The sequence below is a fragment of the Temnothorax americanus genome, unplaced genomic scaffold (genome assembly GCF_048541705.1).
Source record: "Temnothorax americanus isolate GAGA-0224 unplaced genomic scaffold, ASM4854170v1 Scaffold5, whole genome shotgun sequence".
Taxonomy (NCBI): domain Eukaryota; kingdom Metazoa; phylum Arthropoda; class Insecta; order Hymenoptera; family Formicidae; genus Temnothorax; species Temnothorax americanus.
In genome coordinates, this window is record NW_027509657.1 from 443,717 (window position 1) to 468,495 (window position 24,779).

General features: G+C 40.0%; 1 long non-coding RNA gene across 1 annotated transcript in view; it reads left to right on the forward strand.

Annotated features, from left to right (window-relative positions):
* Positions 1 to 24,779, forward strand: part of LOC143903890 (uncharacterized) — a 96,096-nt gene that overhangs the window by 31,820 nt on the left and 39,497 nt on the right. The window lies entirely within an intron of this gene.

Genomic DNA, 24,779 nt, shown 5'->3' on the forward strand with positions numbered 1-24,779 from the left:
TACATTCATCTCTCTTTCGTCGTGCCTTATAGCCGCTCTGCCCACCCACCAGTGGTAGCGCTCTCGAACGTGCTGCGAGTGTGCGGTTTGCATGTGTAATGTGCGTGTGCGGAGATATGCCGCGGGCGGCCAAGAATCGCGAGTTTATGGGACTCACTGACCACCGCAGGAGTCTTTCCCCGAGTCTCGAGACGGAGGCCGTTTACCGCCGTTGATCTCCCGGAGATTCGACCTCCGAATTTTTGGTTCTTTTACCGCCCCCTCGTTTCCGACCATCCTCGCCCTTTCCGCTCCCTTTCGCAGTGTCCTCCGCTATCCACGGCTATCACGTGTTCGCCGGACGCAGACCCGGTGCAACGCTCCTGTCCTTCTGAAAGAATGTTCTCGTTATGCCAAAATCATGAGAAACACCCGCGGGCGTATTGCGCACGGGCGGGTATTAGGGCCACTTCTTTCCTCGGGATCGTCGTTCCGCCGAATCGTAAATACTTGCGGGCTTGTGCGAACGCAACGACAATCCGTCGCGGTAAAATAATTACAGGACAAAATCGAAGTTTGATGTTAAAGCAGGCTGGGTGTATCAATAAATGAGCAGTTAAAATAATCATTGAATCTGTATCTATTTAGAAATTTAGTTAGTGGAATCAAGTGTTTTAAACTTTATATAAGACTTATCGATATAAGTAGCAAAGACAATAATAAGAAATATAAAAGAAAAAATTATATATGTAAAGACAAATGATTTCTATTGCATGTGTGTGTGTATTAATTAAAAGAATACAACTAATATATATATATTTTTTTTTTCAATTTTGAATTATTTTCTGAGTTTCCTGAATTATCATATATTTGTTTTTTAATTGTTACATAATTACGAATTAAAATAATTATTATTGCCCATGTGAGCGTTACATTTTGTTCACATGCAACTGACTTGCATACTGTTAACACATGTACACATTTTTCTTCCATCCTTTCGAAATGTGGGACTTTATTTCGCCACAAATGCAACATGCATCCATGTTCGTCATATGTAATTCAGGATTCTACGGGTCAAGTAGCGAGACAATAGTGCCAGTCTTTCCATTATTTTACCGATTTTATGATTCTGGAAATATTTCAGTATATTTCCGTACTTGATACCGTAACCACGTGTTCGTATGGTCACCATCTGCAGACACAGCTGTATGTTCTCCAGAATCTACGAATCCATATGGCCAATCCGCTCGGATTAGCGCATTTTGCTTTGTAAGAGACGGAATTACCAGCTTCGTTTAATTCGAATCGTTAATTCGAGTGTTAAATGAAATCGTTAAATCTTCATTTTTCCTTGGCCTATTTAATTTTCAATTTTTCTTATAGTTATAATTTTCGTCGATAAACGAAGACGGAATCTATTTCAACATAAAAAAAAACATTTATGATCTTTTAATTGTATTCTCGTGGAACAATTCTATCATAGTGCCTCGAACGTGGTTCGCATATTGCGGGTCGCATTTTCGTGGTTGCAACGAGTCCCGTGTTTCGTCTCGACAGTAGTCGGACTTGTCAAACCAGAAATTGGCCGCGCATCAACAAGCGTAACCGATCAAGGCCGTCCGGAACTTTTTATTTAATCGCGTTATTATTTTCCCACGGCGCACGTAACTGCTCCTTTTTATTCGATTGATCGAATACGCTTAATTGAAAGCTGCAATTTCTTCTCTAGCAAAATATACAATTAACGAGATAAACAATTTGTTCTTTCATGATCTTTCTCTCGTTAATGAAATTTAATCATTTAGGGCCGATTGTTCCAACCTGTTGGTAAATTAACTAATGTTTAAATCATAAGTCTATTTTTGTCTAAATTGAAGGAAAAACAAAGACATATCTATGATTTAACTATTAGTTAGCTTGCCAACAGATTGGAACAATCGACCCTTAATGTATAAGATTGGGGGGGGGGAGAATATTATGGTGAATTTCTAGATACAGTATAAAATATAAAACGTATAAAATATATATGTATGAGTGTATGCATTATATATAATATAATTCCTCAATCTCTTATCAAAGAATACGATTTCTGGAGATTTTATAAATTATTAGATATTCTGATCATTTTCAGTATTATTATCATTTATCAGTGGTCTTCGTAACCTTTAATATTCTTGATGCGCTTTCTTGATAGAACATGGCTATTTTAGAAATTAAGGTGATACTTGTATTTAGAAATGCTTGAAGAGAAAAACAAACAAAACTCGTCACTTATCTATTTATATCTGCTATCTCTCTATCACTATATGAGCGAGAATCTTAATATGTTCGCGGAAAATCTAAAAGAATAAAAATAATCGCAATTTAGAAGAATCTGAAAGACGGTCGCATCTTTATTCAGAATTTGTAGATAATCATCGACAGACGTTCTTTCTTTGAAATAGGCGAGTTGACGCATTCTCTTGCGAAATGAACCGCTCGGCTTTAGCATCGTTTTTGTGACGTCGGTCTTTTCTTCGCACTAGGGAGCTTTCGGCAGTTTAAATTACCACACTTCTGATTGAGTCTACCGACCGGAAAAGTTTCTGGTTTCCGTCTCTTTCTGGGTATACCGACAACGTCCGGAAATGGAAATAAAGAAATAAAGAAATACACCTGCGTTCCTCAAAACGATACTTGAGTGATTTTTGGTTGTAATCTTAAGTATGATTTATACCACTTTCTTTTCTTTTACTACGTCCTGGAATTGGTCGGAACTTTTAAGTGACGCAGCTACTTTCAAACGATTAATTTTAAGACGTGTGCAGAAATTTTTTCACATTACATAATCCTGATGACTATGTAATTCAAGCTCTACATGCAACTAAATTTCGCGAAAAAATCAAATCAATACATATAAATAAATGTTATAAAATAAGTAAGTATAGGTTTATAAATTTATACGTAAATTACGGTTCTTAATTTAAAGTTAAATATATATACAAAAATATTGTTTTGTTTCTCGCTACTTTATATAAGTATAGGGCATGACTTGTGATTAAATTGCACCGAGAATTTTCAACGAAAACGCATGTTTTTGCGCTTTTATAAGAACCGCGTAATCTAGTGTGATATTCTCGGGACTTGATTATTTCAATGAAGATTTCTTTCGATAAAGTATGTTAATCGAGATAAAATTCTTCGTGTCACCTGACGGTTAAACGTTTTATCGGGAATCCTATCATTATTGACTTACTTTCGCGAGCTATCGGCGATTAAATTGTATATCTTAAAGTAAGGACGGCTGACCTGATAACGATAAAGACTACACCTAAATATTTTCGCTAACATCGTATATGTTGTAGATTATATTATTGAGCGTCAATTGCATATCACGGTATATATTTTTTAAATTGAAATTTATTTTTAAAGATAAAAAGCTTCAGCAATTTATATGCTGATAAACAAAGATACATAAGTCGATGAGATAATTTTCTTTTGTTGGTTCATTATTTATATCGAGAAATTGGTTAATCTACCGATCCAATCATTCTTCTTGGGAATTCGCTGCTAATCCCACGATCTTTTCCATAACAAACAAACGGATATTGTCAGATATTTCACTCCTTCGCAGTGTATTTATATATTAGTGTTGTAAAAAGAGCTGCTTTCAATCGTGGCGAATATCAGTCGCGCGAGCGAGAAAAAGAATATTAATGACTGTTATTTTGGCCGGCAATTTCGTGCGCAATTGCACGAGTTCACTCGCAAAACAGACACGCCCGTGCTGCGCTCGGTCGCCTTTCAATTCGCGTCGGATTCAAAAAGCAACCTCAGCACCGGACACGGCCGCGATCTCTTATTTCCTTTTGTTTATAAACGTGCAAAGGTTGCAAATAAAGAAAAAGGTTGCATAAAAAGAATCTGTAACTCTCAGAAAAGATTAATTTAAGAAATTTTATAAATTGAATTAAAAATTAAAATATTAAAATTTAGTAAAGTTATATGTATCTAATCTGGAACCTGGTTAGCAAGAGCTCTTTATGATATATAGCAATTTTACTAATTATTAATTATAACTTTTCATTAACTAATTAATTATTTTATCTTTTTAATAATTCTTGTTGAGCTATTTATAATTTATAACAATGTAACTAATTATTAATTTATTAATTAATTGTTTATAAACAAATTTATTATTTTATTTTATTTTTTCTAATGATTCTTGTTATTGATTGAACTTGAAACGGACGGTGATCGCGCGTATCGACTTTAATACATTTGTAGGATTCAAATGACCTATCCTATAATCAGTCTTAGATTATCGTGTGATAATTATCGTACCGCTGTGGGGAAGATAACAGCAACAGCTTTTTGTGCTCCCGCAATCTCGGTACCGCGAGCACGTTTGTAATAATAGTATAGCGAAGAACGCTTCACTCAGGGACGGAAGTCAGACGACAGCTGGTGATTGCGGGGGAGGATGCGGGAGCGGAGGAGAGGAGGAGACTACGTAGATGGTCGCGTTAAAGGCGGTGTACTAACTCGGGGAATGCCATGTAATTTACGTTAACAGTCAACACACGAGCGCACGGCGGGAGGTGGCCTTTATCTTTCACCGCGACACGTCACTTTTGATGCGTCGAACACGACACGGTATATTAATCCCACATCCCACATATTTATCCTAGAGGGAGAATCCGTAATATTTTTATCAGTCCATATTGCGTTTTTTAAGCTCATGTTCTACGTGAAAGTTAGTCCGTTTTGCTGCGATAAACAAATACTTTATTTAATATATACGTATGTGCGCGCGTATCGATAAAAATTTCAATATATAAAATGTTTGATAAAAATACGTAAATAAAAATAACGTAATACTCGACATGAAAGGATGAATATTTATACCGCGGATTTGAGTTTATTCTTGCGGAATAAACCACGCTCGCCACGTAAAACATTTCCATATTAATGATCGATAATATTCGAATGATGGGAGGAAAACGCTGTCTCTGAAAATGTCGTATCGAGTGACACCCTCGTCAGATAGGACGCGTTTCCATCGGAAAGCCACGCCGCCGCCACTCGTCGATCTTAGCGGACGACTCCGCGATTCGCGCGAAAATCGATTTTCGCAGAATCAGCGTCGGTCTCGCTCTTATCGCGCGAGTTCCATTTTTATACGAGTGCGCGCGCGATAAAAACTTACATCGCCGTACGCCGGGAGACGCGTGACGCGTTAAACGCATCCGATACGCATTACGCGATAACCGACGTACAGCCGAACCGCGTATCAGATCGGAATACGGGGTGCTCGCGTACTCGCGTACAAGTGCACGCACGCGAGACGGATAACGATCTTCGACATCGTCATCGTCACTCGCGGGTATCGCTTAACCCGTCCTTAGACCGAGAATGATCTCGGGTTCGGTCTTTAGGGGGGAATGTTATCGTTTTATGACTGTTTGCGTTTATTATCGCTAGCGCGGTCCGTGAAGAGGATGTTTTGATCTTCCATGATAAGCACCGAACAACAATATTTTATATAAAATTATTATTTTGTATCTAGTATAGATCTTGTATAGATCATTTTTTATTATATATGTACTGAAGATATTGCAGTAGCTCTGAGAAAAATATTGTAAAAATTATTTATAATTGTTTATTATATTATATTGCAAAGTTTTATATCTACAATTATTTTCTAAAGTTATTTATAACGTAAGAAAGATTCCAGCTGTAGGTAAACAATTCTTTAAGGTTTCTCTTCTCTTTCGATTCTAACGCATCTGTTCATTGGATGGAGAACATCACGGTTACGCGAAAAATGTGTTGAAGCAAGAAACACACGAGTTTCTTGAAGAGACTTCGCTTGATCTAGCTGTTAAAGTTTCAACCGCTTATAGAGACTGCAAGACAAAATTGTCGTCTTTGCTTTCTTTCTGACGAGTCTTTTTTTGTAAGAGGAAAAAATACAGTTCGAGAACAGGGGGTTTGTTTTAAGGAGTTTTCCCTTTCCCATATGACGATGAGTGGCGCGACGAAATGAAAGAAATCACTGTTAACGGACGCACACACACAAGACGCCCGTTGCGCCTGCTCGTGTCGTTTTTAGAGTTGTGTGCTTGCACTCGATACCTCACAACTTGACTCTGTCCCATTATCCCCGTTCTCGCTTCTCTTTCACAGGCCTCAACAAGCATGCTGATCATTTCTCGAGAAAGCCTCGAACGAGGACTTGAGAATTTTATATACAGAGTGTACCATGAAGACCGGATCAACTCTTAAGGGTAGATTCCTGAGATCATTTGGAGACAAAAATCCTAATGCCAAAATGTCGAGGCTGCTACAGTGTTTAAACGAAAAAGGTTTAAAGTTTACTAGTGTGCTTGTCGAAATTTTGCGCACTCACGGACGTTGCATGTCAAAACAGCTCTTGCACATTTTACTCAACTCAATAGAAATATTTGAAATTATTATTTACTTTATTTCTTTGTACACTGTTCGCAAGACCGACGAATATCGGGATAACAATTTGGCAGCCTCGACATTTTGGCATTAGGATTTATGTCTCCAAACGATCTCAGGAATCTACCCTTAAAAGAGTTGATCCGGTCTTTACGGTACACCCAGTATATATAGGAATTATATAGCCTGATAATGTGTTTAAAATCTGTCACATTCTGCTTTAATATTCCTAATGATAGGATCTAGATAAAAATTTGTTTAAGATAATCTCTTCTTTAATATTCACGTTGCGAGATAAATTATGTATTATTTCGAAAATTTTAAGCAACGTTCGGTAAATCTTTTGTATCGCTATTTTTTATTACAAAACTAAAAACCTATAATTGATTATTATAAAATTAAATATTTCTGTACTATTTTAGATTTTTATTTAAAAAAAATGGAGAAAGAATAACACACACACATATATGTATGTGTGCGTGTAAAATATTGATATATAAATATTTAGTATTTCTCTAAAAGAGACGCATCTCTAAATTTCGTGAAATACATTGCGTAAAATTTTACTTCGGAGAATTTTCACTTCATTTTCACTTACAGAGGCGAGAACTGCCAAACTAATTGAGAAAGTTACCAACGATAACCAGAACACGTAGATACGCGGTAATTGTTCCCTGACAAATGCTTGGACAGAACACACATGGAGCACAATTGGAGCGTGTCACATGTGAAAAGCTTTGGCTTATCGATTTTCCAGATTTAACAAACCAAGACAGCACACGTGACACATCCGCTAATATTTAACGCGTTATCTCTTACGCATTCGCGCTTATCTCGTCAGTTCATTGATTCACGTTTCGTGAATATCGTATAGTTCTCGATATTATCCCGTTAAAACTAATATAGATGAAAAACATATAAAAAACAATATATAATCTACTTATTGTAACGTGATATAAGTTAAAAATCTCGTGATACATTTACGTTCTATTATATTAAAAATTTTATTTACCTTACGCTAATATAAGTATTTTATAACACATTTAATATGGCGACATTGTAGTTCTTCGATTATATAATATTACCTATTAATATTATTCTGACAATTTCAAGACAAAGATTATTAAATCTAATTGAATTATTATAGCATACTACTTGAATATTACAATATAAGTAATAATATAACTAAAAGATTTAAAAAATCTTTTTTATACCTAATCTATAATATAATATTTATTTTTTCGACGATATCCTCGATAATTAGGAGACCACCGATCAGATAGCAGTACCGATACTAATTGACCGTGGCAGTTTTTCGATAATAGGGGTCGTACATGACCTACCTACAAGCCAATCGACCCAATCGACTCGGCGTGACAGAGGGTCGTTAGCGCGTCATCGTGTGCCGCGGAAGTCCAGCCCCGGCCCGACCCCATATAGAGTCACGTCGCGGTGCCTTATGGCGTGGCCGACAGCCGCAGCGGGGTGTCGTTCTATATTTACGGTGACGGTAACGTAACGATGCGTGTATGCATGCGTGCGTGCGTGCGTTCACCCCGCGAAAGTAATCGTGGCGCGAGCGCGACACACGCTTCCTGCATTTGCCCACTCGGTTATCGTCGCTGCCTTTTGGAACAGCCCCATATCGCTTGTTTATATACGGCGGTCCGTCATCCCTGCTACTTCCGGAGATCGAGGTCTATTGATAAATCTTGCGGGGCGATCGGGAGTCAATTTTCTCGGGAGAAATTTCAAGGAAGGAATTCCAAGCTGTTGAATACGATTTTTTAATCCTCGACATCGAATGTTCTTGCACAACTCCGAAAACAAATATATATAGTTAAATATTCTGGTAAAGTAAAGTCCACTTAAAATAGAGCAATAGACAAGAAAAATATTATTCTTATTTGTGTCTCAGTAGTTTTTTTTTTTTAATCTCTAATCATATATTTCCTCGATAATTTTTATTGCAAAAATTTTAAAAAGATTTGCTTCATTAATTTTTCCAAGTTTCGTGCGGTATTAAACTCGTCGAATATGCGTCATGCGAGAGCTTGTTTCGCAAGAAACGCGTCGAGAGTCCCCAGGTGCAATCAGACGCGCGCGCGTTCGCGTCGGCACAGCGAAATTGCATGTCAGCCGCCAATAAAATTAGGCCGGCTTAATAAGATCCGATTTCGCAGGCGCGATTAGACGGGGCGGCAGCCTTTTCTCGGCGGACTGTGAATGACAGTTGGTGCAATAATGCGTGGGCTCGGCCGGGCCCGCGGGGGAATCTCCGCGACGCGCCGCGTAGGTTACACACCGGGCACATCGCGTCACGCGCGCGGGTATATCTACGAAACATATGCACCGATAGGGGTGCGTCGGGGAAGCCATCGGGGAAACAAGGCGCGCACGTAGCCCCGATGCGTGTGTCGGCCAGATGTTCCCCTAAAAGGGCCAAGGAAATTCCCAAGGGTTCCCGAGGCCGCCCTCGCCTCGTGGACCATTTGCACACGCCTTGAGCGTGTCACGCGAAGTTCTGTCCCTTTCCATTAATCAGCCTCGAGTACTCTAAGTGTTTACATTACACTAATAAGGAACTCAAGATATTGGGCCTTTCTTTCAAGGTATTTTCCGCAGAAACGAATTTAAGTGCACTATCAGGATAATTCTTTATTAAAAAACTTGAACAAAAAAGAAGAACCAATAGACAAATGCCTACGATAGTTATTGATTACACGCGAAATCAAATTTGTTTGTAATTTGGGAGAAAATAAAAAAATATATTGAATGTATAATATTACGTTTTGTCAACAATTAATATTTATTTATGTTTATATTAATGCATATCAATTCAGTTTACATGAAGCCGCATTTACATACTAGCTTTCACAGAGAATACAAAATCTGGTCGCGAGCGGCATACATAATAAACTATCATTATCATTATATAAAACAAAATGTTTATAGAGGAGCGAAATTCCTGCTATTTGAAAATCGTCTTGAAGTAAAGACTTGACTTACATATTTTGGGACGGGCCGGACGGGCGTGAGTTTTTTCGAAGAATAGCAAAATTCTCGCTCGAGATGCCTTTCCACACTGCGCCACTTCAGAGCCAGAGATATACCCCGGTGCCACAAGGCACAAGCCCTATCGCGTTGACATTCCGTGGCTGTCTGAGTCTAAGGTGACCGCCTGCTGGGGCACTCAAATTCTATTATCCCGCCAGTCCGCCGCCACCCTCTGCGCCATTCTCAACGCGATCCTGGCGTCGTCCTGCAATCGACCGACGCGACGGGCCAGGACGACCCTCCTGCGAGTGGCACGTGAAGGATACGGCATGCTAATCCGGCGGGACCTCGAGGGTAACCAGATGGCAGGTCCTCAACTAATCCCGCGCCACCTGACAAGCAGCTTCAGTCAGATTCGTTCTTTCCCGTTTCTTTGCTTGCGGTTCTTCGGCGAGATAAACAAAGAGAGAAAAGGATCTCGACGCCTATTCATTATATGAAGCCTCTCTCTCTCGAGCGGCGATCAGATTTATTATTTTCCATGAACTGACACGTTCAAGCAAATTATTTCCAAATTGAAAGTGCTTTATTACATCCTCTCGAGCGTTTCGGTTTAAATGATTATCCTATGTGCCATCGAGATAGTTGTTGTTTTAAATCGCTGTATATATTTTTTTGTAAGATAACATTGTTTAATGATAAATGCGTCAATGCGTGTAAAGGCTTGGCCGATGACTAATGCCAATCTGATCTTATCTGATAGTGTAAAATACGCACGCAGACATCTTCCGCTTATTTGTTTAGTCAGCTTACCAAAATTACCCGATGACGAATTCGTCTGATCTCGCAATGCCATTCCACTGTGTTTCGCGTCTTCAATGTGTCGCGATTCGTCTGGTAGCTGGTTGCTATGGCCAAAGTACACCTGCTCGCTGCTCTCATCTGCCCGCACGTTACCTTAATAAATTTTGTCGCTTACCCGCAGACTCGGAGAAACGACTGTAATCTCTTAGTGGCTCTTGTACCATTGGCATTCTAACGTATTTCTCGAAGGCATCGTGCTACGTGTCTCTCTATAATTCGCTGAGAATCATATATTTTAATTGCGTTTGCACGTGTGTACACTGTTGAAAACAGAGGTCCTGTGTGTTAAAAAAAGTCCTTGTTAACATTTTTGTGTAAAATAATCAACAAATACGTGTGTAGATTTAACATATGCCTGCTATGTTAATTGAATTTTACAAATTCAAAATGTAAAATAATTAAAATAACTTAAAAATTATGTTTAAGTAACACAATTTGAACGTATTTATTAAATGTGTTAAAATTTACAGAAAAAGAATGTTGATTTTACTCTATAAAAGAAGTAGGAATAAAAATGTAATGAAATAGAATGTTGATTTTATCTTACAATCTTCAACATAAAAGTTATGTTAATTGTACACATAATTAACTTCAAATTACGATCAGAATTACATTTCCTTTCTGTTGAAATATTTTAACATATATAATATCAGTGTTACCACTTAACACATCCATATTATGTTAAACACAAAAATTTGAGTGGACCGTTTTGGACATGTGATTTATGTTATATTTAACACAAATTTTCCAACAGTGTATGTGTATGTGTGTGTGTGTGTGTGTGTGTGTGTGTGTGTGTGTGTGTGTGTGTGTGTGTGTGTGTGTGTGTGTGTGTGTGTGTGTGTGTGTGTGTGTGTGTGTGTGTGTGTGTGTGTGTGTGTGTGTGTGTGTGTGTGTGTGTGTGTGTGTGTGTGTGTGTGTGTGTGTGTGTGTGTGTGTGTGTGTGTGTGTGTGTGTGTGTAGTAAATTCGTGTTTACTCAAGTTTATTAATTTGTAAGATCCCTATATAAGCGCGTAATATTATTTGATATTAAATATTAATATTAATATTAATATTAATATTAATATTAATATTTATATAATATTCTAGGAATATTATATATATATATGCGCTTATAGGGATATACAGGAGTTTCACAGTCCACACCGAGGTCCACACCAATCTAAATTTAGCGACAAATTTGAAACCGGCTCGTCTTTAATTAAAATTCCAAATTAAAAAAATATTCCAGCAAACTAACAGTAACAATATTATAATTTCCTGCTCAACAATGTAACTGTTATTTGCAACATATTGAGTGAGAAATTATAATATTGATGTAATGTTACTGTTAGTTGAAATTTTTTCAAACTTATATTCTTTTTTTCTATTTCTCTGTGCAAATTATCTATCAGTTTCCTAATATTTATCTGGACAAGAACGACCTTGCAGCCTGTCGTATTTTATATCGTATAGCTCAATATAGTTACTTGCGCGCCGAGTTGTCCGCCGCAGAACGAGAACGTATCGTCGCTCGTATCGGTATTATTGTCGCGCGCGTTTCCGATGCGACTGGCAAGAGCGATGCGCATATGCGTCGCTGCAAAAACGCGGAAAGGACGAACGCGGGCAGTGCACACAACCGTGTGTGCACGCCGTGTGTAGTTTATAATCTCTAAATATTTGATGGTCGGACCGTGCCGCGCGCGCGGCGATAGCGTGGTGGCCGCATCTGCGCCAGTGTCGGCTTCAATTATTAAAGCTCCGCCATATGTCCTCTCCCGGGTACCTAATCCGTCCTACCCAACCCCTCTTGCCACGCCGCCTGCGTGACCCCCTTCTTCGCGATTCTCGCGAGGACCCGTGTGGAAATTCGAAGGAGTGCCGGCACTCCTGAGACACACGGCGCAATTTCGAAAGTACCCCGCTGCGGAATTTGACGTTGCTTAAGCAACTAGTGTATGTTACAGTTATTACCATACCTGCTGTGAACTATAAATACAAAAGAATTTATTTGTCAATAAAAAATAAAAATAAATTTAAACCGAATAAGAAACGTTTATTACTTCGCCTGAGGTAATATTATATTTTTCGCAATAAATTAAATTATTTAAATAGGATGCTTAGATATAAGCATCAAACTTATATCAATTATTTAGAAGCACCAAAATCCGCATGGTTGAAAAACGTCTTGATGATAACTAACCAAAACCAATGGCCGTATTGTCACAACGATTATAATGATAGCCAGTAGGGTCGATTAAAGTCTTTACTGCTAATTAGAATTCTCCATTATGCATGGAATGACATTGGCCGATTGTACTATCGCAAAAATTTAATTTAACCTTTGCGTTCGTCCAAAAAACAATTTCGTTTGTTTAAAATTCCAACTGGGTATTAATTTTTTCTGTGTAAATTGTTCTTACGCCAAATCGCCAGCCATTCATTTCGTCACGTTTTCATTCGGAATAATAGGGGAAGATTACACAGCTCGGGTCGGGATCTCTTTATTATTATGCTCATTTGATCGAGGGCGTGACGCGATTGGCGCGATACACGCGTACGCGCGCCAGTTGGAAATTCACGGTGTGTACACGAAATTTCGTAAATCAAGAGCGGGCGAGGGGTCGCGCGACAACTCGCGTGACAGTGGATACGCTTTAGCCGGCGCGGCGCGGCGCGGCGCGGCGCGGCGGCGGGATCCCGACTGTATCGCTGTACCGCTGTACGGTGTGTAATTATGATCGGATTTGATGGATAGATGAACGGATGCGGCCGGTCGGATCGGATGGTGTTCACATACCCGGCTACGTACGCGGTCGTCGTTTAATTCGGGTAAGGTAAAGGTACCAATACCCGGATACTTAAGCATAGGAAATGTACCGATACCTGGACACGTATCTGTGTCCGGGTACCTTTAAAGAAATATAAATTTATGAAAATAAACGTTTGTGGATATTACAACTGAAGTTTCAAACTACAAAAAAATACTTTTATCTTTGATTTTAATTTGCGTTGTACTATATAAATAATAAAGGTGTCCGGAGATATAGGTACATGTCCGGGTATTGGTACCTATGCACAAATCACATGTTTTAATTTCTCTGATTTGTTTTTTGATATGGACAGTTATTCTAAGTCTTAAATTGTTGAAATAATTTTCAAACTGCTTTAAAAACGAGACGTTTTTTTTACTTTTCGCTCTTTTGATCTTGAATTCGTCTAATTCTTTCAATTCTGTTCACATTAGGTAATTTCATAGGTATCGATTTCTTGAACATCGCTAATGTCTTTAGTTTTTTAATATTTAAATTTTTCGCGTGACACCAGACTTTTTGAAATTAAGATACAGACCTAATCAACTTCTGTATATATTTCTTCTGTTTTCCTAAGTAGGTATAATGTTGTGGTCAATTTGTTTCGAGTTCCAAATTTTCTTGGTTCTGCTAATGGTTCCCTGCGTGACAAAGGACCTTTCGAAGTATGAATAACCGAAAGGTAACTTTTTACTTTTTTCCGAAATACTTTCCTAAAAACATCGACTACTCTTGAGGAAGGAAACTTGGTTTCGAAATGAGCAGTCATTATTATCGATTTGACCCGCAGAAAAGGGCACAACAGAAACGTGCAACCACGAGAGAGAGCTCTAATTTTTCCCCCCATTTCCCACTTGCCTCCTTCGTCCTTGATAGCTCACGATGTCGCCATTAGCTCGCCGCATGTCGCGGGAGGCACGTGCTGTTTCAATTACAGCGCTGTAAGGGCGGGATTTGTCGAGAGAGTAACAGGGAGAACGAGTTTCAACCCTCTTTTTCAGCCGGGTACAATGACACGTGGTGACCTCGCTGAAATAAGTAAAGAAGAGGGCTGCCTCGCGAACTTGTTTGCGCTTACTTGAGCCTGAAGGATCAACGGTCGAACTTATTTTTACGCTACCAATCATTTTAATGGACGTGACGTCAGCTGGTGTAGATTTTTAGCTTTTAACTCGAAGCATCGGAAGGATATACTCGCGCATTATCTCATTTTACAAGCTTTTTATTACATTAATGGAACACAATCATACGTGCTGCAACAATTCTCTTTGTTTCTTTCGGCTTACCTGGGATCTGAAGCCTTAGCTCTTGGAAATCGTAATTAAATTTACTTTGATTAAATTTACTGTGAATATATATGTAACTAGCGTAAATCCTAACTGTTGGAAATTGTAATCTAATTTACTGGCGCATCGAAAATATTCGCCTATTTTTTTCGTCCACGCTGATCGTAGACCACCCGATGAGGACCGGGGTAAAAGGTTCGGGAAATAACTTCGGTACTCATCGAGCGGCGATTAATCGGAAGAAGTCTTCATCCGTATGCGCCGCGCGCGCGGCCGATGGTGCATCGCACACGCACGCGAGAGACATCAAATATACCTCCGGAGCTAGCAACGGCGGTTGTTTGCAATCACGTACAAACGTCGGGACGCCCATTGACGATGGTCGTCATTGTCAACGCGCGGCGCGATGACATTCCCCTTTGTTTACGCTATCCGTCGCACGAACGACAAATCACCGTGAATACTAACGCGATCGCGCTTCGCGCGTCGGCTGGTTTCGCGTCGGCATGCACGCGGTGTCCGAAAAGTATTGTATTGCGAATCCCGTCCGCGAATACTATGTATAATACTATGTATAATGGGACGCGCGGGGCAAAATGATAGTGCTGATTGTTTCGTGATTCACGAATTAAACCTCGAAATTAAATCTCAGGCTTGCAGAAAGATCGTTCCTGGTTTGATTACAAATTGTATGCTGTTATAGAATTTTGATTTTCGAGGATTATTTAATATAAAAATATAATAAATGTAAAGTGTAAGAAGTGAATTAAATTCTCTCGAGATTACGAATAGATAAAACTACGTTTCTCAATCACAAAGTAATTTTAAAAGTATTTGAGAGAAATTTCAGTAAATTATATGAAATTTTAATGTACAAAGTTAAAAATCGAACAAGATGATACTTGATCGAATTTTTTAAGGGATAATCGACAATCCGTGTACGTACAACGCGTGTTTGACGACGTAAATCATGCTACCGTACATCATCGAATACAAATGCATGCGCGCACATTTCCGCCGCGGAGCGTGTAATAAATTCCGGAGCATGAAGAGCCAGGTCACTTTCGACCTTTCTTGCTCGCGAACATGTGTTCGACATGTCCAAGAGTGATGTAACGTATAAAAACTATGCGGACTTTTGTAATATACCTATACGCAACGTATATTATTATATATGGGTCGCAAAGCCCATGAAATATAGACGAAGAAGGGATCGCCATGTGCAAAACAGCACTACATGTGGAATAGTGAACCATCCGAAAATGTACATATTATAAGCTTCAACAGTTTCGAGAATACTTCAAAAGTCAACTATTTTAAAATAATTTACCTCGGAGTAGTAAGTAAATATATTTTTTTGATAAGTTAATAACGATAATAAGACGAAGTGCAGACATTTTTAATGAAGTTGATTATACATTTCTCTTACATCCTAACTGATGCATCCTACAAAGCAGACTCTCATAAATTGATAAGTGTTATAAATCTAAGAATTACATACACATATTACACACCTATATATACATATATACATATATACAGAAGCGATTAAACCGCTTTTCCTATATCACACCCACACCTGGAACTCCGTCGTCGGCTTTTCTGTTATTTGTCTTTGATTTACGTCATTTGCGTAACGCCCAAATAGTTGGTCGTCATAAATGAGCGAGACTGGAAACACGTGTCGTCGAGCACTCGACACAGGGCAATTAAGGGTAAACTCTCTCATCCAGGTTTTCCTCGGTCGGTTAGACGATCGTCGTTTCGTTGACGATTGCCTTCACCACGCCCAAAACAGACGATGTCCTTGCGGAAAAAAGTGGTCGAGTTTCACCGATGTGCAGAGTTTCCCCGATGTGCAGATAGGAAATCACCGGTGGACCATCCAGTTGCCAGACGTGGCTGCGCTGAAATGTGTTGTTGGTCACCATATGCGGGGGATGTTTTGAAAAAGAATAAGTTCTACCCCGTGCATCTGGCTATTTCTGATTTATAACCGAGGATTTCCAGGATGGCACGGAAAAAAACTTGTAATTATAGAATACACGAGTAAACCCGAAAACTGGGAAACGGATGCAATTTTGGATCGCCCCGCACGAACAAATTCATCTTGATTTCCATCATTAAAATTAAAAATATCTTAAATCTGAGATAATTAAATCCGAGATTGTTTTATATATTAAAGTATCTGCGTATCTCTATACGAGCCTTCGATTAAAATCGCGTTCAGAAAAAAATTAGACCATATACCCTGTGTACGCGATCCAGTCGAGTCGATTGAGTTGCCCGAATTTAACTTTAAATTGAGATTCGGGATACACGCTGCTACTCTCAGTAAGAAAGTAGTTAAAGCAACAAGCAAAAGTTCAAATGCCAATTATACGTAATTAATCGGTTCTCGGGGTTCCGGCGCGGCGCGGCGCGTCTCGCAATAAGGGTTAATCAAGTGCCGGCGAATTAAAGCAGTAAGTTTCGGCCAATCCAATCATTCCGGTCGATGGCTTCTTCCATTCGGAGGCAGGTGCTGCAATTTGACTCAGAATCACCGAATTCGTTGTTTCCTCGCAAACGTGATGCGAATAAGAGAATGGAACGTGTATGTAGGGTACGCTGTGTGTGCGCGCGCTTGTGGGTATGCGTGTCATCGAAGCGTCCGAATTATCTGTTGAAGATTGCACGGCTCGTCCCATCTGTCGCTCTATCGAACGTGTTGGAGATGTCAGGTGTATTCTTTCGATTCGATCGACGAGTAATTGGTGAAATCGAGCGAATGTATAATAAATTCGCGCCGAATCTGAATATCTCCGGTCAAACTTTCTCAAACGATCAGCTGTCCTCAGTTCGTTTTCCTCTTAATCCGACCTTCAATAATATTAACTGAAATTGTTACACGTGCAATTTTAGCGCTGTATATATGTTATCCGATATATAATCAATGATATGTAATATTAATATTTTATATATAACATTTAATCAAATATTTTCTATGTATATAGAAAATTTAATTAATATTTTCGATATCGACACAGCAAACGATCTCGTCGGACATTCTAATTCACGAAGACACTATCGCGAGAAATTCGAGTCGATGCGGGTGTTCAATGTCACTTAGGTGCGAGTTTCCACAAAACGTCGCGACATCGGTAGCTAAGGACCACGGGGATGGCGGGACACGCTACACGAATCGTATTTTCCCGTCTAATTAGCGCCGCCTGCCGCCGCCGTTCGTTGCGGTCGCAGGTGCTCGGGCTTTTATTTGCTCGCCAGAAAGTAGCAACAGCTGAAACCGCGTAGCCGCGGCGCATATATGACCAAGGGTGCATGTGTGTGTGAGGGGGAGGGAGGAGGCAACCTATACGCTCGATATATAGCACCGTGTCCGTACATCGTGGTTCTAACGCCGCCCGTAAATTGTCGACGCGATTGCTGGAAACCGCACTCTCCAGACCGCGTTTTACCACTCGCGAGGAGCGAGTCCTTCTTCCTCGACCCTTTTTTAGGATTTTCGAAATCGCGGTTTAGTCGGCGCACCTGTGCGATCGATTCCCTTCCTAGGCTCGCGCGCCTCTGAACGGAAGCAGGCGAGATTTCAGGAAGGACGAGAGAGAGTGGGAGACAAACGCGTGAACGTGCGAACGATCGGGGGATGCGTGTGGTTAGAGGTTTCTCTTTATCTCGTCTTATCTGTCGATATATTCACGGACGCGCGCGAGCGATCTTATCTTCTAAGTCCTAAAATATATTCAAATAAATTGAAAATTTACTAAAATGAAACGCTATTTGAGAAACTGATAATTTTGAAGTGCAGGTACGTCGCTGTATCTTTAGTTCTCTAGATGCAACGGTGTTCAAATAATTACATTACGCCGATTATACTTTGAATCGATATCAGAATGCTCTTTTTTAATCTCTTTCGAGGGAATCTAATTTTGTATAATCTTAACAAAACACGCGATATCCCCAGTTTACCCACGCTGTGGAATTCCATTCCTCCGGATTACCCTTCGGTCGTGTTCCGATCCGACGTCTCACTCGGCTCCCGTGGCGAGAAGGCATTCCGGTAGTAAGCGGGAACGTTTCCGCTCGCCCTATTGGAATTCGAAGACGCGCGCAACACGCATCTCGCGGGGTGTGCGGGATCGGTTTAGCCGACGGCGCGAGCTAGCATTAAAAGTTTATACTAGTAATTTGTATCCCTTCGGGGCTGACTCTCTCCGCCGAAGGAGAGAAGCCTCCGAAGTCTCTCACGCTGGCTGCAGTTACGCGATAATGAACCAGTGGAATCTTCCCGCTGCTCCTTTCCCGTCTTGCTACGCGACTTTATCGTGATCCATCGACCTTTCCTAGCGCACGCTGTTCCGGCCGACATGCATTTTATCGAAAAAGTTCGACAATACACCCGGAAGAGTATGTCGAGATTGATAGTACCTATTTAGCAAGCCTGCTGTAAACTGATCTGGAAATGAAATTTAATTATTTTGTTTTGTCTTTTTAAAACTACATGATTAATGAATTATATATTTTCTTTGAAAATAATATTTGATATTTTTTAATTAATTTTTAATAACAATACTATGATTACAAATTTATACCTTGATCAAAAAAATATATATATACCTATTAGATATCGTATGATTCGTGGATTCAGGACTTCGCGATAATTTCAAATGCCCTCGATTTCAACGAAGTCCTAATTTGGAGCTTGGTCGCTAAAATATTCGGCATTGAGAATTCATCATCCGATCGAGTCCGTCGCCGGGAAAAAATCGTTTTCGAATTCGCCGGGGGAGAGCGCACCTTGAAATTTTTATGCAAATCCGACGATACATCCCGTAGCTTTAATGCCTGTAATCGTTGTGCATTTAATCAATATAAAAAGGTAGAATGAGACGCGGTAGCCCGGCTCTCGTCGAAAATTCGGAGCCGTTCGGCCAGTGGCCGTCGAGCCACATGAGTGCACACACGGTGGCAGTGGCATTTGCACCTAACACACTCACGTCAAGGAGAACCGGATCGTCCGGCTTGAGGAGTGGTCCTTTTCGTGCAGTGTCAAGGTGCTGCCCGCGAGACTATCTCAAGATTAAAGTCCAGGATCACGGGCGGATCCCGGTACCCCGTAGTTATGCCGGTTAATCCTTCAAAGATCGACTTTTTTTCCGCTGTGTCAAACTTATGCAAGGGCACGCATTAATCGCTTCACGATGTATTTTAGATAAATATGGAAATTTCAATGTTACCGAAATTTATTCGGCTATGCAATAAATATAATTTGTTAAATAAATCGAGGAGAAGCAAGTTGAAATTTTTTAAACTTTGATTTTCAGGATAATATCTGACAGTCGTGCGTATAAACGGGAAGTATAAAATATATTGTAATTTAGCGTGAAGAGAGAAGCATCATTCTCTAGACTCTATAGAGTCTACAGGATTCTTCTTATCTTTATGACTCACATCCTTCTTTATAGTCTCGAAAGAGTTAAATCGATCGTAGATCTTACTTCGGACGTTACCGATGGGAATTCGATTCCGAGAATCGGACTTTCCGAAAAAATTTTAATAGACCCGCGGGGTTTCACCCGTGAGAAAAATACACACGTTCGCCCACGAGTGTTGTAAAAGTGCGTTCTCTAACTAGCATTATGTCGCGATGTGTTTGCCTATGTGAAAGTACACAAAGATGGACCAGGATGACCCTTAAGTGGATATCCCTAACATCCTTGTGCCCGATACGACAAGTAGAATGTTCCGCTATTCCTACACGTTATTATAGAAAGATAAATTTCCATAATTAATTCTAATTAAAAGGCTACTCATTTTATTATTGATAATTAACTTATCATACATCTTATGCTAATCATGATTATATTAATATTATAATCGTTTCAATCGCTCACGTATGCATCAGGATGCCGATTTTTTCGACAGACAACCGACAGCAAGAAACGAGTTATACATTTTTTGTTCTTCATCGAATCATCGGCTGTTTACAGTATTTACGGCGTGATACTGTCTGTCCTTTATATCTTTATTTACTCACGCTTGCAATGAACCGAGAGGCGGCTTAAAGCGTTATCCATCGACGCGATATATTCGAACAGCACGGTCATTCGCGTACGCAAAGATCCGATTTTTTTCGACAAGTAACTGACAGTAAAGGACGACTTATGCTCTCCTTTTTACGGCTATACATATATAGGTATGACGGCGCAACCTTCCTTTCCCTCTGCCACCTACGCGTTCTTGCCTTAAACGATTAACAAGGACACGAGAGATTGACGCACAGAAAGCAAATCAAAATATTATTTTTAAATATTTTTCGCTATTCCTTCATTACGTACAAGTCATTAATTTCTCATTAAAAAATATAACATTGCCAAAAAATTTAGGGGGTAGTCAATAGCGAATTGGAGCAAAAATAAAATGGTACTTTGGACGATTGTCTCACCGAGAGGAATTCGTAGCGATCGACTCTCCACGATCTAAGATTCGTTCTGCCCCTCCCAGGTAAAAGGCGATGAGAAAAAAGCAAGCAAAAGGTGGCAGGATTGTCCGATGAGGGACCTGGCGCCTACACGGTGCCCGGCACACCTGTGCGCCTCTGCCCGTCTTTCCCTCCCTCTCCCACCTCTCGCTCCTATTATTTCCCTTTTCCTTACCCCGACCCCAGGCGCGGGGTTCTATATACCACGTCTTCTCTATTCTCTCTGTCTCTGCGCCGCGCTATATCGAGTCTTCTCTACACGGTGCCAAGGAATCACACATGCAAACTTCGACATTGCAAAGCGAGAAACAGAGTTGGATACGAATCTGAAGAAATCTCTTATCTTTAATTTAGAAGACAATGAGTTGAAACAAGTTCCTCCATTGAGCAGATAGATTAATTTCAAGTTAGCTTTATTTAAAGATTTTTAAAGCAAGCTTTATAGCCATCAAGAGATAACTGATCATTAGAAATTAAAAAGAGGTTTAAAAAAATATACAGCCAGTTGAACTAAATTTTCTCGATTAAATTATCGACTTCGAATCAGTCGAAAAGTCTAGGTGATGTTCGTCTGTGTAGTTTTACGACACCCGATATAGGCACCATCTCCGTCTTTATATCTTTCCGGTAGATTTCAGAGCGAATCCAGCTTCTATCTTCTCGATCTACTTCATCGGTGGGCCGGCGAAAAAGCCATTTCTTCGTCTGTAGAGCTTTAGCCACCTGAGACGCTTCACGTCTTCCAAGTTTCGAACATAACGTGACGAGGTTTGGATTTCGTCGGCTTTCGATCGCTCGCTTCTTTCCTTTTCGTGTAAATCGATTTTACAATCGAATCCGTCGATCAAATATGAGATTATCGTCTTTCACCGTGAAAGAATCAGTGTTCTGTTCGCATTTCTTGATGGTTTTAAATATTGTTAATGGAGTGCTAGAATGTTGTGACGAATTGCTTGATGTATTCACGTTTGTACCCTGTTTTCAAGATATTTATTAAAAAAAAAAGATAAGGGAAACTCTATCAAAAAAATTTGTTTTTTTTTTTATATTGTATTAGATTTTTTGAAATATTGAAGTCATATATATATGATATAAATCTAAATATACATCTACAAACTATATACAAAATATTGGAGTTTTTAAACATATACACTTTAATATATTTTATTTGACTCCAACAATATTCTCTGAAACAATTAAGTAATAAAAAGAGTGCTATACGAAAAATTGTTAAAGCACGTTGCTTATATTAGAGAGAATATCGGTTGCGTTGCTTAAATCCAAAATAGAAGAGATGAAGAGAGAAAAAGGTTCTCGTAGGTAGGTGGTATCGTCGAGAAAGGTCGGAGCAACCGTTGGCGCATCAACAGGTGGGTATCGGGTGGCGGAATGAGAGTCGAATCGAAGCAAGGTGAGGCAAGGCGGGGCACGGGCATACACGCACTCACACAGCCGCGTCTGAAATGGCTTTTCTCCGAGCGTGGCTGGAGCGATCGTATTTCATCTCTCGTACATACGCGGTACCGCTTATTTCTCACGTTCTTAAAGCCCCGGCCATCCGGCTTCCTGACTTACGGACCTCGATGAGGCGCGTCGCGAATAGCAACGCTCGACTGCGATATCGATACTTTTGCTTGTGTAAGTCTCAGCATCACAAGTAGCGATCCTTATTAATGCAGTTTTAATATTTTGGAATAATTCTAAAGAATTTATTTTTTAGGAGAATGTACATACGTATATTAAATATTTATAGAGTAAAGTATCATTTGCATTAATTTATCGTGAAAAATGTCTTTTTAAAAAATAAAATTTACGTAATTTAATCGTAAAATAGATTTAGATTGCAGAGTGAAGGACAATTTATCACAAAAATCGTCATTGAAATAAATTCTTCAGTTTGACAGTAAGGCTGAAAGGGCGAAGTAGTTTCAGTATATAAGTATATACAATTTATTGACGTCATCGGACGCATGAAGATAATTTATTTAATCTTCTTCTGAGTAGTTTTTTTTATCGAGTAACCGTATCCATCCACGACGCGTCGACGTCGTCGCGATTGATAAATGTCTCACGGACGGCTCGAACTGTTCTTCTCGAGAGGTCTCGATTGCGAGAAGTATATCATGCCGTTCGGCCCATTTGGCAGGATGATTACACGAGGCGGAAGAGGAGAGAAGTAGCACCTCGAGGAGAAGTCTACCACGCATCGGCTACCTCGATACGCGTTTCCGCGAAGCCGTAAATCAGCGGCGCTGCGATTACGCACTCGTGGCCGCGTAATTTATCTTTAAGAAGGCCGCCATCAAATGAAGGAAGAAAGGGACTGAGTTAGAGGAGAGAGAGAGAATGAGACAAAGAGAGAAAGAGAGGGGGAGGCGGAGAGAGTGGAAAACGTCTCTCCGTCGATGGTGGGACCTCTTTCGACCCGGTTCGTCGTTCGACGCGAGTGTTACAGGTGCGCCGGAGCCTGGGACCGGATCACTCGTTAAACACGCCACGACGCACCTGCCGCGGCATCATTCATTGCCTTTATTTCCCTCTGCTCTCCTCTTCCTCTCCCCCCTCTGTCTTCCCGTCGCTCCTCTTCGTCGGGTCCTGGGTTCTCGATCCCGTTTCCTCTCCTTCGTTCATCCCTTTTCTCGCTTCTCGCTTGCGGAGAATCCTCAGCGACGCGTTCCAAACGTGCCCATCATCTTTCTCGTCCCTTCTGCTTGCTCTCTTCTGTTACCCGCTATAGAAATTCATCCGTGCATCCCTTCTCCACGTCTACGCGGAGTTAGTCTCGGCACACCCTTTGGATTGGATTTATTATGCGCTATTTTTGGAAGAAGGGGAAATTTCTTTGGCACGAAATGGAGAAGATTTGATGATTAGTTCCTTCCTACCCACAGAAACGGTGTGTATTTTAATAACGATGTTTTTTCAAATCATTTACTGTCGATTTTTCCCTAGAGAAAGTTTGACATTAACGACTGCCCGATGTGATTTACTGCCCGAGATGATCAATTATTCTACAAATCAAGCTTTGAAAGTGACGTTAAAATATACTTCAAACTGATTGAGAAAAAAATAGCCTTTACCTTTTACGTTTGCTTTGTGTAAACTTTTCCTGAAATGAAGCGGAGCACTTTGTTCCGTATGTCACACTTCTAAATTTTATTTTAACGCTTAATATTATTGAGTATTATACTCATACCTTTGTCACGGATGCAACAAGTGTATAAACAAAGATTTGTATGGCTAATCAAGCTAAGGAATATCGATTCCTAATCACCAATGCGTAATGGCGTCCAATCGCGCGACAAAGAGAGAATTCGATAAGACGGAATAAAAGTCTTTTCATTTTTTCTCTTTTACAAAGCACAACATTTAATTTTCATTTTTTGCTAGATGAAAGAAGATTGTGATTAGACTTTTCTTGACATTGTTCTTTCTCGATAGAGAATGTTCTATCAGTTTTACAGAAATGCCTAAAAGTTTTACTGGCAGCTTAAGATTTCAGATTGAAAAATACTTCAATTTATGACCGATATTATCTGTCGCGCCTACGCAGCTAGAAAACTGCGCAGTTATGCTCGGAATGCAAAAGTCTGGAATTTTTTGACATTTTTCTAGTGGAAAGAACTTTCAGTCTCAAGAGGGAATTACGTTATGCATACAATAAACTCTATCTTTCTCGAGACAAAATTTTGAAAGGGCTTTTAACAGTCGGATTAGTTGCGCCTCGAGTGGCCTGCCGAGGCAAGCCGAACAGGTGCCATCGGTGATCGGTTCTAGGTAGGTATCAGTTACAAAACGCAGCAAGGGTCCCGCCATCCCCGAAAGTTAGTGGCGTCGACTGACGCCATTGTGCATTTAAAGGAATTTATACTATCGCTGCGCCACATTTCGATAGGACGTTCCGGAGAATTTTGACTAGATAGCTGGA